Source organism: Somniosus microcephalus, chromosome 23 (genome assembly GCF_052327205.1).
Source record: "Somniosus microcephalus isolate GS21.2 chromosome 23, FLI_Smic_1.0, whole genome shotgun sequence".
NCBI classification, from domain to species: Eukaryota; Metazoa; Chordata; class Chondrichthyes; order Squaliformes; family Somniosidae; genus Somniosus; species Somniosus microcephalus.
This window is the reverse complement of record NC_141009.1, coordinates 58,156,102-58,172,035: the sequence shown is the minus strand read 5'-3', so window position 1 is coordinate 58,172,035 and position 15,934 is coordinate 58,156,102. Positions and strand designations below refer to the sequence as shown.

At 45.7% G+C, this 15,934-nt stretch overlaps 1 protein-coding gene and 1 long non-coding RNA gene across 2 annotated transcripts in view; one reads left to right on the top strand and one right to left on the bottom strand.

Annotated features, from left to right (window-relative positions):
• The window catches only part of LOC147101885 (tubulin beta-4B chain-like), a 167,399-nt gene that overhangs the window by 57,238 nt on the left and 94,227 nt on the right, over positions 1-15,934 (top strand). The window lies entirely within an intron of this gene.
• On the bottom strand, positions 3,757-12,202 carry LOC147101887 (uncharacterized). The gene is made up of 5 exons (XR_015073408.1): positions 12,124-12,202; positions 11,615-11,680; positions 10,296-10,361; positions 8,582-8,653; positions 3,757-4,367 (listed from the first exon to the last, which is right to left on the bottom strand). It is a non-coding gene; the product is annotated as an uncharacterized LOC147101887 (long non-coding RNA).

Genomic DNA, 15,934 nt, shown 5'->3' with positions numbered 1-15,934 from the left:
TCTCCCTGTAATCTTCTCTGTTCTTAGAAAGATGAACAATTGGAGTTGTTTTCCTACGTACAGGAAACTTCGCGATATCCGGCACCGGCGTGATGCCGATCTATGAAAACTTCCGGACAGACCAGCGCTAATGTTGAAGGATACGGAGGTTTTCATCTCCGTATCTGACAAAACACTGTTGCTTAGCAACAGCTTGTAAACAGCCGGCCCGTACCTTGGAAGCGTCTCTGTAGCTTAGCAACAGCTTCAGAGAGACTTTCCAGAGACTGGCTGTTTTTTAAAAAAAAAACATGTTAGGAGAAGAGAAAAAAAGAAAAAAAAACTAACAAAACGGCTGCTGATTTCTGCCGTTAGAGCGAGGTTTCCGGACATACAACCTCCAGATAAACCAAAGTTTCCTGTATTTGTATTTCCTGATACCTGGCAGAACTACTCCCTGTAGTACTTAGTGAGTTCCACATTCTCACCACTCTGAGTAAAGAAGTCTCTTCTGAATTCCCTATTTAATTTCTTAGTGACTATCTTTTATATTGATGGCCTCCAGTTTTGCTCTTCCCGCACAAGTGGAAACACTCTATCTGTGCCTATTCTATCAAAGGCTTTCATAATTTTAAACACCGCTCAGACTTCTCTTTTCAAGAGACCCAGCCTGTTCATCCTTTCCTGATCGGTATAACCTCGCACTTCTGGTATCATGCTTGTAAATCTTTTTTGTACCCTCTCCAGTGCCTCTATATCCTTTTTATAATATAGTGACTAGAACTGTACACAGTACTTTCAGTCCATTTGGGCCCCCAGATCCCTTTGCTCCTCTACCCCATTTAGATTCTTATTTTACAAGTAATATGTGACCTCTTTATTTTTCTCACCAAAATGTAATACCTCACACTTATAATTGGCAAATGAATTTCAACATGGATATGCGCATTCTGCAAGTTTATTAATATCTTGTAATTTGTTGTAGTCTTTCTCAGTATTCACTATCCCCCCTATTTGGTGTCGTGCACCAATTTAGAAATTGTGTTTTTGATTCCAAAGTCTAAATCGTTATTATAAATTGTGAACAACAGGGGTATAGTCAGGAAATCTGTTCAAGGTGATATCAGTGTAGGGCACAGTCAGTAAATCAGTTCAAGGTGATATCAGTGTAGGGTATAGTCAGGAAATCAGTTCAAGGTGATATCAGTGTAGGGCACAGTCAGGAAATCAGTTCAAGGTGATATCAGTGTAGGGTATAGTCAGGAAATCTGTTCAAGGTGATATCAGTGTAGGGTACAGTCAGTAAATCTGTTCAAGGTGATATCAGTGTAGGTACAGTCAGGAAATCAGTTCAAGGTGATATCAGTGTAGGGCACAGTCAGGAAATCAGTTCAAGGTGATATCAGTGTAGGGTACAGTCAGTAAATCTGTTCAAGGTGATATCAGTGTAGGGTACAGTCTGGAAATCTGTTCAAGGTGATAGTGTAGGGCACAGTCAGTAAATCAGTTCAAGGTGATATCAGTGTAGGGTACAGTCAGTAAATCTGTTCAAGGTGATATCAGTGTAGGGTACAGTCTGGAAATCTGTTCAAGGTGATATCAGTGTAGGGCACAGTCAGTAAATCAGTTCAAGGTGATATCAGTGTAGGGTACAGTCAGTAAATCTGTTCAAGGTGATATCAGTGTAGGGTACAGTCAGGAAATCTGTTCAAGGTGATATCAGTGTAGGGTACAGTCTGGAAATCTGTTCAAGGTGATATCAGTGTAGGGTACAGTCAGTAAATCTGTTCAAGGTGATATCAGTGTAGGGTACAGTCTGGAAATCTGTTCAAGGTGATATCAGTGTAGGGTACAGTCTGGAAATCTGTTCAAGGTGATATCAGTGTAGGGTACAGTCTGGAAATCAGTTCAAGGTGATATCAGTGTAGGGTACAGTCAGGAAATCAGTTCAAGGTGATATCAGTGTAGGGTACAGTCTGGAAATCTGTTCAAGGTGATATCAGTGTAGGGTACAGTCAGGAAATCTGTTCAAGGTGATATCAGTGTAGGGTACAGTCTGGAAATCTGTTCAAGGTGATATCAGTGTAGGGTACAGTCAGTAAATCTGTTCAAGGTGATATCAGTGTAGGGCACAGTCAGGAAATCTGTTCAAGGTGATATCAGTGTAGGGTACAGTCTGGAAATCAGTTCAAGGTGATATCAGTGTAGGGTACAGTCTGGAAATCTGTTCAAGGTGATATCAGTGTAGGGTACAGTCTGGAAATCTGTTCAAGGTGATATCAGTGTAGGGTACAGTCAGGAAATCAGTTCTAATATAGGGTTGAATCTTAAGGGAGGGCTGAAGAAATAACAGAATTTTAGAGATTACAAATGAGAAAGCTGAAAGAAGACAATCTGCTCTGGATGGATTGCACACTGGGATAAGAAATATTAGGGTATTGAAGTCAGTCACATGCTGGCAGCTATTGTTAAATCACTCTTCGGAAATAGGAACAGTGGCTCAGGATTGAAAGCGGCCAAAAGTAATTCCAATTTATAAAATAAGACTTGCATTTATAAAGCGCCTTTCACCACCTCCGGTCATCCTGAAATGTTTCAGTCAATTCAGTATTTTTGGACATTAGTCACTGTTGTAATGTAGGGAAATGCAGCAAACAATTTGTACACAGCAAGCAATGTGATAAATGACCAGATAATCCGTTTTATACCAGAGTGGGTTGAGAGATAAATGTTGGTCAGGACACCAGGAGAACTTCCCTGCTCTTCTTTGAAATAGTGCCATGGGATCTTCTACATCCACCTGAGGGCAGACGGGGCCTCGGTTTAATGTCTCGTCTCAAAGACTGCACCCCGACAGTGCCGCACTCCCTCAGTACTGCACTGGGAGTGTCAGCCTAGGTTATTATGGGCTCAAGTCTGAAGTGGGGATTGAACACATGACGTTCTAACTCAGAGACAGGAATGCTCCCAACTGAGCCATGGGATATGAAGGTAAAGGGAACCGAGGGGTAGTGAGCATGACCGTCTGTAGTAGGAAAACACTAGAGGGCATCCTGAAATGGGAAGTATGGAGGAATCCGAGGAAAGTGTTGAATATTCTAAAGGGTAAAGGTCAACTGAGCCCTGATGAATGGTCGGGCACAGCCACAGACTCTGACCAGAGGCAAGGGTTCAGACTGAGGAAGGGTGGGTGAAGGGACAGCTCAGACTTGCTGGCTGGAAGGTAAATGCCAGCACGGACTGGTCAGGCCAAATGGCCTCTTTCCATCTTGTAATTTCTGTGTATATCTACATACTTAGCAGCTTCAGGCAGAGTGAATGTGGGGAACAGGCTGCCCAGGGAGACAGCGCAGGCAAACCACTGCTTCCTTACTTGTAATCTCTAAACTTCTGTGTATTTATTACCTGCTCCCGCCCGACTGCCCTGGGAAGGGGAGACACTGATTCCTCTGAACACTGACAAGCAAGTCACTTTCCATAGTTTTTTGGCGACACTGGGGAATTGCAGGTGTGAGGCATTTAGAAATTTGGGATTGGCCAAATGGACTGTACATTGTCACGTTTCTCCATTCAGGAAATGAACAAACGCAGCACATTATTGGAAATGCCTAACATTGCAGTAAATGCTGCACTAGTACAACGAGTAAGGATGGTGGAGCTGTGTAAACAGCACCAAATACTGTCTGGCTGCGGAATAGCAATGTGAACTCTAGGGGGTGCCTGAAACCACCGTCAGAATTAATCACAGAAGGAATTGAGAAACACCAACTCTTTCATGCATTTGTTTTTATTCATTTTTTATATGCTTTGCAAAACAAGCTGAGGTTGTGTTAAGCGTACAGGCACTAGCAGCAAGGGAGGGGCTGTGAGGCACTGATTCCATCAGTGATATGAGTTTAATTAACGACACTCTGAAATATTACAGCATCAGTACATCATCAGTCACTGGTTCAAACGGTGCCCCTGTTTAAACTAAAGTCTAATTGGGGCCAGTTATTATTGGATCGAACCAGCAGTATTCTCCAGGGCTCCGACCAGTGCCCACTATCAACGTGTTACACTGATTTGTTTGATGTTTTCAGGCACATGTTGGATGGCCTGAGCTGTAATTTAAAGTGTTAGTTGCTGTTTCCCTTTGTAATCAGTGGGTTTTGTGCCATTTTCACATGTTTGTACTTTCAGAGTGAGCTGATGGAATTCAGAGACTCAGTCACACTGACCCTCACAAGCAAATATTCCAAAATCAGCAGCAGTGATTTCAGCTCATTAAATTATAATCAGCAATTTCTTCATTTCAGCACATGGAGGCGAATAGCCAGAGTTGTAGTTTGATGTGTCTATCCTTCATGAAATGGTCCTTCGCTCTATGGAGGATGAGATCAATCAACCTGCAGCAGATAGAACATAAACTAGTCATTCTTCTAATTGAATTCCCTTGTTCAGTGTTACACCTACACCCGGTAACCACAGGCCAGTCAGCCGAACGTTGGTGGTGGGGAAATTCCAGACACCACAATCCAGGACAAAATGAATTAATTGTCACTTGGAAAAACATGGGTTCATAAATGACAGGCAACATGGATTTGTTAAAGGTAAATCGTGTCTGACAAACTTGATTGAGTTATTTGATGAAACCTGTCCTCACAATTTAGCCCAGGTATCGTTCTGGTGAGTCTGCGCTGCATCCCCTCCGAGGCCAATATATCCTTCCTGAGGGGCCGTGCCCAGAACTGAATGCAGTGTCCAGAGAGGGTCTGACCAGAGATTTATGGAACTGGAACATAACTTCCACCCTTTGTATTCCAGTCCTCTTGAGATAAAGGCCAATATTCCATTAGTCTTTTTAATCATTTTTTGTAGCTGTCCACCAGCTTTTAGTGATTTCTGTACCTGGACCCCTAAATCTCTCGCTCATCCATAGTTCCTAACTTCACACCATTTGGAAAATACTCTGATCTATCTTTCTTAGTCCAAAGTGGATGACCTCACGTTTCCCTACCTTGAACTGCATCTGCCACAGTTTTGCCCACACACTTAATCTATCCATGTCCCTTTACATCTTTCTGCTCCCAGTTACACTACTTAACGTGCCTCCTAACTTGGTGTCGTTGGCAAACTTGGATATATGGCTCTCTCCCGAATATATCCAGAACGTCTCATCGTAATTATCTTTCACCTGCAACACACAGGCTCTCCACCTGGATCTCGGGGTTAAATCACCGGCGGCCCCTTATACAAGGTAGCACCATGCACATTGTGGCTGCTTTACTCATTAACTGGCCTCTACTTACCTGGTTTATCTCTCGTCCCTTTTTAGAACAGGGTTGTAACATTTGCAATGCTCCAGTCCTCTGGCACCACCCCAGATCCAAGGAGGATTGAAAGATCGTGGCCAAAGCCTCTGCTATTTCCACCCTTACATCCCTCAGCAACCGAGTGACTTTTAAACTTTTGAGCACTGCCAATCTAAGTAACTTCTCTTGATCTATTTTTATCTGATCCAATTTCTCTACCCCCTCCTCCTTGACTGTAATATTGGCAGCATCCTCTTCTTTAGTGAAGACAGATGCAAAGCAGTGATTCAGTACCTCAGCCATGCTCCGCCTCCACAACAAGATCTTCTTTTAGGTCCTTAATCGGCCCCACCTTTCCTTTGACTATCCTTTTACTCTTTATATCTTTATAAAAGATTTTACAGTTCCTTTTTATCTGACCCGCGAATTTTTCTCATGCATTCTCTTTGCCCCTCTTATTTCCTTTTTCACTTCTCTGCACTCTCTGTATTCAGCTTGACTCTCTACCGTATTATTAACCTGACATTTATCATAAGCCTCCTAGTTTTGTTTTATTTTTATCTCAGATTCTTTAGTCATCCAGGGAGCTCTAGCTTTGGATGCCCTTCCTTTCCCCCTCAAAGGAATGTGTCTGGTCTGTACCTGAACTATCTCCTCCTTGAAGCCTCCCGTTGCTGATCTATTGCTTCCGAAAAAGAACAGAAATCTCTAAGGTAATAATTAGACAGCCGTGCTTAAGCTCGGCAGTCTGCTTCTCTGCGATTCGCAGCACAGCACAGTTCAGCTCAGAGTCAAGAGGAGCTGGGAATGACTTCTACTTACCCAGGCCTCACTTCGCAGTGTCAGTCGTGTCCTCAGCAGGTGGATTGTCTCGCTTATGGATTAAATGACTTAAAATAGGAGACAGAAAATGACACCTTTCTGCCGTTCTCTCTTCTGGGTTTTTGTTCCAAGTTGCAGCTTCTTTAATGAATGATTCACTCCCTGCATTTCTTCAACCACCGCCAATTAGTCTGGCCCAGCTTCTGCACTGCCATAGCACCGAACTGTGCCCCAGTGTGGAGAATAGCCCACAGTCTTGGCCACTATTATAGGAAGGACACAGAAGCAATGGGAAAGGTGCAGTGTGGATTCACTGGGATGTTACCAGGGATGAGGGCCCACAGTTATGCAGAGAAACTTGAGACGGTGGGGCTTTTCTTCACCGGATCTGAGAAAGGTGACCTGATAGAGGTCTTTAAGATTGTGAAAGGTTCTGAGCAGGTAAAGTGAGAGAGATTGGGCTGGATTTTCATTGAGGAGGCGGGACTACAACTTTCGGGGTTGTAGTCCCGCCTCCATCGAGTTGTGGCCAACCTACGCGATTTTCACTTGATTGACCTTGTTGAGCCCGCTCAGCAGGCCAATTAATGGCCACCCGGCAACAGGTGACGTCACAAATTGTCATTTCATCTGTCGAACTTTTGACAGATGAAATATCAGCGTTTCACAGCTGTTTGAAGCTGTCAACCACTGACAATCCGTACTCTAAGTTAATTCCTTCCTCTCAGGATGATTTAGAGATCTCTCCGGAACAGAAAGCTGAATGCTGCAGATTTTGACAGATCGCGGCCATTCTGCTTTCTGTGCCGGTGAGATGAGGGACTCCCGAGATCTGAAGGAAGGAAGGCTGTAAAGGTAAGTACATGTAAGTAAAACTTCTTTAAATACTTTACCCACACCAAACACACTTACCTCTGCACTCATGCACCCATCACTCACATGAACACCGGATATCTCGACCCCTCCAAGCCCTTCATCCCGACGGCCTGCCTCGCTAACTTGGCGTGGTTTGGAGCCGTCGGGAATCCCACACTTCACCAATAAAATAAGGATTAGGCTAAAAACTGCCTGTTAACTACCTGTTAACAGGCAGTTAATTGGCACTAATCCCCTTCCCGCCTCGGGGAGGCGAGTCCCAGCGTGGGTCGGGTACCCGCCTCCTTTGAAACGGGCATGGTGGCGGGTTGGGGTTGGAATGGGTTTGTGTCCCCGATTTCAAGATTTTAACCTCCCCACATGCCTCCAATCCCGCCTCCACGGCTCAATGAAAATCCTGCCCATTGTTTCCACTGTCCCCAACATGATAGTTAGAGGGCCTAAAATTTCAATAATCACAGAAAGAATTAAAGGGGAGGATGAAACAAATTCTTTACACAGAGGCTGGTTGGAATCTGGAATTCTCGGCCACAAACCAGCGTTGAAGTAAATCCGTCGATTCTTTTAAAAGGGAATTAGATAGTTGCTTGAAAAAGAGGAATATTAAAGGGAATGGGGCGAGTTGGATCAGGCAGTGGCTCACGTGGAGAGAAACACTACAACAGACGGGGTGGGACAAGACCACGGAGGGATTTAACGGGAAGGACGAGGCTTTTGAATTGAATTGTGACTCACCCAGGACTGACGACCAACTGTATTCTCCACACTCCTTGCAACCACTGATGGGCTTTGTGTTGTCTGACAAGCATCCCGACAACACACAGTCAATTGGGGAGTTGAGAGAAGTGGTGAAGAGGTAGAACTGGATGTCATCAGCATACCCTGCAATGATGATTCTGTGTCTCCACATGATGTTACCGAGGGGCAGAATACAATTACATGTGTGTGTATACACGTACTTATAAGAACAAACAAGTATATACAGGCACATATACTTACCCATAAATACAGACAGGTACAGGTACTTGTAAGTATATACAAATACATACAACTACACATAGGTACTTCTAGGTACATAGAGATAAATACGGGTACATACAATATATGAAATGAGTATTCTACCAACTAGGGCTGGACTATAAATGTGTCCTTTACCACATCACCCAGATCCCAAGAACAGATAATCTAAAAGAACAGTTTTCCTGTCAGACATTAACTGCCATGGAACTCCATTCTGATGGGGAAATATCAATGATTTCCCTGGGAAATAAGTCACATTTATGACTACAGAGAGTGAGGACGGAGCCAGTATTAACCCACGGTGTGGACTGTGGGATTATTGCACAGTTACTGAGTAATGGGACACACCGACATCCACATACATCCCAGACAGTAAAATGTGTCTCCATTGAGACCCTGCCAGCCTCCAGCCCACTGGGCTCGTTTCTCAAACACCCCCCGGGCACCAGCCCTCAGACTGGGTCACTTTCCTCGGCATCCAAGTGGGTGCCAGAAATATCCGATCCTGTTACGATGTCAATCTCTACCCAAGCCCCTCCATCAATCCTTTCATTATCACATTGTCTCATTCATTAAAAGGAAATACTTACCAAGCAGGTGGCCGAGAGCTCCAACTAATAGGCTGAGAAACCGTTTCTGGATGTGCTCAGGGGGCGCTGACTCTAAGGAAACAGGATGAGAGACGGTGCTGGTTAGTATTCAGGATCCTCTGTGTTTGGTAAAGTTTGCTAGTTATCACTGAGCACTGGGTGATTTTCATGTTGACAAAAGTATATGACAGTCTTCAGTGCTTCAGTGTCAACAGCAAATATATTCCCAATAGAAATCCTGTCAAATCTCATTTCTTGATCTTTTATTCTGCAGTTTGCACAGAATGACACAAAATGGCACAGTCTCTCTGGGAATACGAGCGGTGTGGCCCCTTTAAAGGGACCCACTCCCTCCTGACCCAGATAACCTCCCTATTCTGACCTGGCTGAGATCAGCTCACTCTCTGCACAGACCAAGGATCAAACCTGGACCAGGAGTGGGCCATTCAGTCCCTCCGCCATTCAATGAGATCATGGCTGCTCTGTACCTCAGCTCCATTTACCCACCTTAGCCCAATATCCCTTGATACCCTGACCCAACAAACAGCTATCCATCTCAGTCTTGAAAACTCCAATTGACCCCCAGTGTCCACAGCCTTTTGGGGGGAAGAGTTCCAGATTTCCACTACCCGTCCTGTGGAAAAAGTGCTTCCTGATTTCACTCCTGAACGGCCTAGCTCTAAGTTTAAGATTATGTTCCCTCGTTCTTGAGTCCCTCATTAGAGGAAATAGTTTATGGGGAGAAATTCAGTGGCGCCCCCTTTGGGGAGTTGACTTAGCCGGGGTGCTACGTTTAGCGCCATGAAAATGTTAGCACCCCCGCGCTGTAAATTCAGTGGTAGCGCCCCAAGCAGGAGGCAGGACGCTGCTGGAAGCGATCCCTTTCCTTCCTGGAGCGGCGAGGTGTTACAGGCCTCCCTCCCCTGATTAAAGGGGAGGGGCTGGTCCACCGGGGAGGGGGCTGCTGGGAGAGAAGCCCAGCACTCGAGGAGTGCTAGGCTGAGCGATCGCAGCCGGCACCCCAAATAAAAAAGGGAAAGGGGGGCAGGTGCTAGCAGGCAGCCAAAAAAAACTGGCTGCCCAACAGCTGCCCCTTTAACTTGCACCGCCGCGGCTGCAAATACGCCATCCTGACCCTGTTGGACATATCGTCCGCCGAAAGGTCGGGGGCGCGATCGAAGTTTGTGGCCAGGACACGAGCGGGGCGCTGTACACCGCGATGGCGACATTGTCGGCGGCGCAATGCCATTGCTGACCTCCCGCTGACATTCGCAGGAGGCATTAGCAGCGCCATGCCCGGGCGCGAAGGGCTTCCCTCGTTAATGCCCCCCGCGGGCGCTAACGGGGGGCGCAAAGCAACCCATTCTTTCCCCCTCTGTGTCTACCCTATCAAATCATTTTAACATTTCAAACACCTCGATCAGATCACCCCTCAATCTTCTAAACTCAAGGGAATGCAAGCCAAGTTTATGCAAGCGGTCCTCATAATTTAACCCTCTAAGCCCCGGTCTCATTCTGGTGAATCTGCGCTGCACCCCTTTCAAGGTCATATATTCTTCCTGAGGTGCGGTGCCCAGAACAGAACAGAGTGCTCCAGATGGGGTCGGACCAAGGCTCTGTACACCTGAAGCATCACTTCCTGCTCTGTGTCTCAGCAGCAAAGGACCTTTATTGTGGAGCGACAGACTGACTTGTTAATGTTCCTGACACTTACCCAGGTCTCGATTCTGTGGGTTGGAATCCTTAGACTCTGAATCCTCCAACTGTTGCAGCGCCTCTTCTGAAATGAATAGAAAGTGTTGTATTTTCACACTGCTACCAGTGTAGATTATCTCCTCACATTATCAGTTATCTCCACGATTACTCCAATATTCAAAGTAGCTGACTGGAGATGTTTGCTGTCTCCTCATAGAATTACATAGAATGTATAGCGCAGAAACAGGCCATTCGGCCCAACTGGTCTGTGCCGGTGTTTATGTTCCACACCAGTCTCCTCCCACCCTACTTCATCTCACTCTATCAACATCTCCTTCTATTCCTTTCTCCCACATGTACTTATCTAGCTTCCCCTTAAATATATCTATGCTATTCACCTCAACTACTCCTTGTTGTAGTGAGTTCCACATTCTCACCACTCTCTGGGTAATGAAGTTCCTCCTGAATTCCCTATTGGATTTGTTAGTGACTATCTTATATTCATAAACCCTAGTTTGGACTCCACCGGAAGTGGAAACACCTTGTCTACGTCTACGCTATCAAACCTTTTAATAATGTTAAAGAGCTCTATTAGGTCACCCCTCAGCCTTCTCTTTTCTATTTCCACTAATTCACTTTCCACTCAAACCCCCACAAGAGATACTCCAAGATAGACTACTGCCTCCTGAAGCAATCCCACCGATCCCAAATCACACACTGTGAAATAGGGTAAAGAGTGGGAAGAGATGTGTGCGGTCTCCTCCTTAGTTACTTTTTATTCCTGTTTTACTCGGGCTGTGTGTCAGGGTCGGTTCCTGACAATAGAAACCCTGGAAACCTACATTTCTCAGCCCATTGCACACAGTGGATGGAGAGGCTGCCCCTGGACTCACTCACACTGCAGTCTGTTTCCCCTCCTTTCATTCCCCATCAGTGTCATTTCAGAGTGACAGTGTGCCTTGTGTGTTCCTCTCCAATCTTTCTCCATTTCTGCCCACTCATTAAGATGCTGACCCATTCACTGGGATAGGCTCCATGGCCATGGTCACCCTAGAGGTTGCGGGAGCCTCGACAGGAAGTATTGGCAAGCTATGTGACTGAGGAGGGAGTCCCAGCCCAGGATTCTGCCCTCAGACACTGACCCTCAACAGAGGAAGTTCACAGCGATCGAGAGTGGCATTCGTGGCCAATTTCCCCTTTTCTAACCCAGGGCGTTGCCCCCGTTTGTGATGCCCCTGAGATCCTCTCGCTCAGCGTAGAGCCGGAGGGGGGTGGCGGGTGGGACCTGGTCTGTAAGGCAGAGAAACGCATGGACGTGTAAACAGTACTAACACTTACCCAGCTCTTGCATCTTTGCCTTATCCTCGTCAGACTGGGAATCATCGTCTCCACGCAGTGCCTCTTCTGCAATAAATAGAACATCTTATATTTTATCCTGGAATTTCAGTGCAGAATATTTCCTAAGTTACAGCCTGTATCTCTGTTTAATGTGGTCCACACAGATGAGTTCAGTCATGCCTGTATAATGGGCAGGGTGTGTAAGGGGCGGGGTGTATAAGGGGCTGGGGTCTAACCAATCCGCAATCTCCCGTTTTACAGCAACACTGACAGTTAAATTCAGCCCTTTACTGTGGCCCAGTATCTAACGCATTGCTGAATATCTGGCACCCACACAATTTCTGTGTTCAGCAAGCTTCAACATTTCTTCGAATTCCTCCAGTAAACTTGTTGGGCAAGCCCTTCTTCCCATAATTCCGCGCCCACTCCCTCTAACCATACCATATCCCAGTTGACTCATCTGAGCTCAGACCCTAATTGAACAGTTAATTCGTGTTATAATCACTCACCGGCCCCAGCAGAATGGAGGGCGATCGCACACAACGCGGCCAACAGCACCAGAAGAGAAAGTTGCTTCATTTTCCCGAGCTGTGATGTCGAGTGATGAGCTGCTCTCTCCTCCGGCCCTTTATATACCGTCTTATCATCGCATCTCAGAATTGGTCCCAATCTCACTTTCCAAGAATCCCTTTGTCCATTGTCAGGGCAATGCTCACCTGGTTGACAATCTGATTCCAGGTAACGGCCGTGACAGATAGTAGAATGTCAGACCTCAAACGAGTCACCGCAGGTGTTTAAAGCATTCATTGTTATTTCATCTTTGTTACCAGACCTGTTAAACAAATGAAGATTGCCTATACTCATTGGAGTTTAGAAGAATGAGAGGTGATCTTATTGAAACGTATCAGATTCTGAGGGGGCTTGACAAGGTAGATGGAGAGAGGATGTTTCCCCCCGTGGGGGAATCTAGAACTCGGGGGCATAGTTTCAGAATAAGGGGTCGCCCATTTAAAACAGAGATGAGGAGGAATGTCTTCGCTCAGAGGGTCGTGAATCTTTGGAATTCTCTACCCCAGAGAGCTGTGGAGGCGGAGTCATTGAATATATTGAAGGTGGAGATAGACAGATTTTTGAACGATAAGGGAGTCAAGGGTTATGGGGAGTGGGCAGGAATGTGGAGCTGAGGCCATGACCAGATCGGCCATGATCATATCGAATGGCGGAGCAGGCTCGAGGGTAAAATGGCCTGTTCCTGCTCCGGCTCCTGCTCCTGCTCCGGCTCCCATTTCTTATGTTCTTATTGCTGCATATCCGAGAGTCCCAATGTGAGTCACACAATGAGATCGATAAATTCTAGGGTGCAGGGCTGGTGAGGACAAAAGGGGAAGTCAGTGGGGAAAATAATTCAAGGTTCAAACAGATCGTGGACCTCTTTGTCTTCAAGATTGAAACCATCTCCACAGCTGACTCTGCCAATTCTCCCCTTTCCTTGCTCCTGACTTTCCCCACACTCCCCAACCCTGTACAGCCCAGATCCCCATTACCCTGCAGCTTCTCTCCATCCCCCCCATGCCCATCTCTAGAACCCTACTCCACTCTTGACCACTCAACTCTTGGACACTCAATGTTTGCTCCTGGACCACAAGCTAGTGGACATTGTTAACAGCGCCCATTCCTTAGGGAACATTGTTTCCCCTTTCAAAACTGCCACCATCAGCCCCTCCTCAGAAAACCAAGCTTGACCCCATCAGTGCTCTCCAACAAGTGCCCCATCGCTAACCTCCCTTTCCTCTGTTAGATCGTCGAATACATTATCACCTCCCAACTCCATGCTCGTCTCCCTCAATACAGTCTGTCTGAATCTATCCAGTATGTTTCCCACCCTCCCCACAACACTGAGATAGCTCTGGATAAATTCACAAAATGACGTTCTGTGTGACTATGGTGCAGAATTCCTTCTTGTCCTCTGCCGCTCCACAGTGTTTGATACAGTTGGCCACACAGCCCTGCACCACTACCTCTGGAATCCCCCAAGGATCTAACCTTGGTCCCTTTTTCTGCTAAATCCAGACTTTCAAACAGGTGTTTCTGATTAGCACACCACCCATTTAGCGCCTGTTTTCACCCTTTGGCCAAAATAACCCCCTTTCACTTCGAAAACACAGGAGGAACCATCTTGTGCGACAGTGTTCTGGGGAGCTGGATCAGTGTCCAAAGAAGAACGGAGTTTCCACATATTACTCTAGAATATCGAGGTGCAGTGTCTACAATCGATGTTTCACATGAAAAGACATTGAACGATGCTGATTAACATCATTCCTTACAGGACACTTGTTACATTATTGTCTTCAATTGCAAATTAGTTGAAAACTTGATAATAAAAATTACAAAGAAGCTTTGGCCGTTTTCCCAGCGCCCCTTTAAGGACCGCTGGTTCAACCGCTCAACGCCGCTACAAGTGGGCGGAGCCTGTGCAGCACCGATTTGCCCGTTTGTGACGCATCATCGCAATCAGGGTTCTGCGTACGCATCAGGACCCCAATTTGCAAATTAAAAGTGGCCCCTCACCACGTACAAACAGACGGGCCATCTGCCCATCTCAGGACGCTGGCCAGGGTGGCGGACAGAATGCCAGCTGAAACTGGGGGGAAGTGACACAACACCATTTTCAGGCTGTTACCGTCCCTTTAACATCAGGCAGGGCCCTTCAAATAGGCCACTCTGTCTTGTGGAAATACAATGCATAGATCCCACATTCAAGCCCTATACAAGGAGGCCTGAGTCCATTCCATGGGTCACACCGATCAGTGAGGTACAGACACGTACTCACTGTTCACAACTGTGAGGAAATGGCGTGACAATTGCTCATTAATTAATCTAATCTCACTTTTCCCAGTAAACGCTGGTCCATTGTTGGGAAGCAGGTGCTCGAGCTGTTAATCTGATTTCCAGTTAATGACAGTTACAGATAACAGAAAGACAAATCTCCCATTAGTTAAACGGCTTCATAAACTTCAGGAGGTCATTCGTAAATAAAGAATCCATTCTTAGTTCATTTCTGTTAAATTCTGATTGCTTAAGAAACATAATTTTACAGAAAGGTGTTTGAATAACAGGAACAAAGCACATGGCAGTCTGTGCACGAGATGTGTACAGTAATGGGGCAGTGAATTATTAAGGTATCTGTGTGCGCACTAGATGTGTACAGTAATGGGCAGTGAGTTATTAAGGTATCTGTGCACTAGACGTGTACAGTAATGGGCAGAGTTACTAAGGTATCAGTGTGTGTACTAGATGTGTACATAATGGGGCAGTGAGTTATTAAGGTATCATTAAGGTATGTGTGCACTCGATGTGTACATAATGGGGCAGTGAGTTATTAAGGTATCATTAAGGTAGTGTGTGCACTCGACGTGTACAGTAATGGGGCAGTGAGTTATTAAGGTATCTGTGCACTCGATGTGTACAGTAATGGGGCAGTGAGTTATTAAGGTATCTGTGTGCACTAGATGTGTACAGTAATGGGGCAGTGATTTATTAAGGTATCTGTGTGTGCATTAGATGTGTACAGTAATGGGGCAGTGAGTTATTAAGGTATCTGTGCATTGGTAATAATCTGTGCATTGGTAATAATCTTCCAAAACTCCCTGGACTCAGCAAAGGTCCCGGCAGACTGGAAAACTGCTAATGTAACACCCTTATTTAAAAAGGGCAGTAGACAGAAGGCTGGAAACTATAGACCGGTTAGCCTAACATCTGTGGTAGGTAAAATTTTGGAGTCCATTATTAAGGAGACAGTAACAGGACATTTGGATAATCATAATTTAATAAGACAAAGTCAGCATGGTTTTATGAAGGGGAAGTCATGTTTGACAAATTTGCTGGAGTTCTTTGAGGAAGTAACATATAGGGTGGATAAAGGTGAACCAGTGGACGTAGTGTATTTAGACTTCCAAAAGGCATTTGACAAGGTGCCACACAAAAGATTATTGCTTAAGATAAAAAATCACGGGATTGGGGGTAATATTCTGGCATGGATAGAGGATTGGCTATCTAACAGAAGGCAGAGAGTTGGGATAAATGGTTCATATTCAGACTGGCAATCAGTAACCAGTGGTGTTCCGCAGGGGTCAGTGCTGGGTCCCCAACTCTTTACAATCTATATTAACGATTTGGAGGAGGGGACCGAGTGTAACACGTCAAAGTTTGCAGATGATACTAAGATGGGAGGGAAAGTAGTGAGTGAGGAGGACATAAAAAACCTGCAAGGGGACATAGACAGGCTAAGTAAGTGGGCAGAGATTTGGCAGATGGAATACA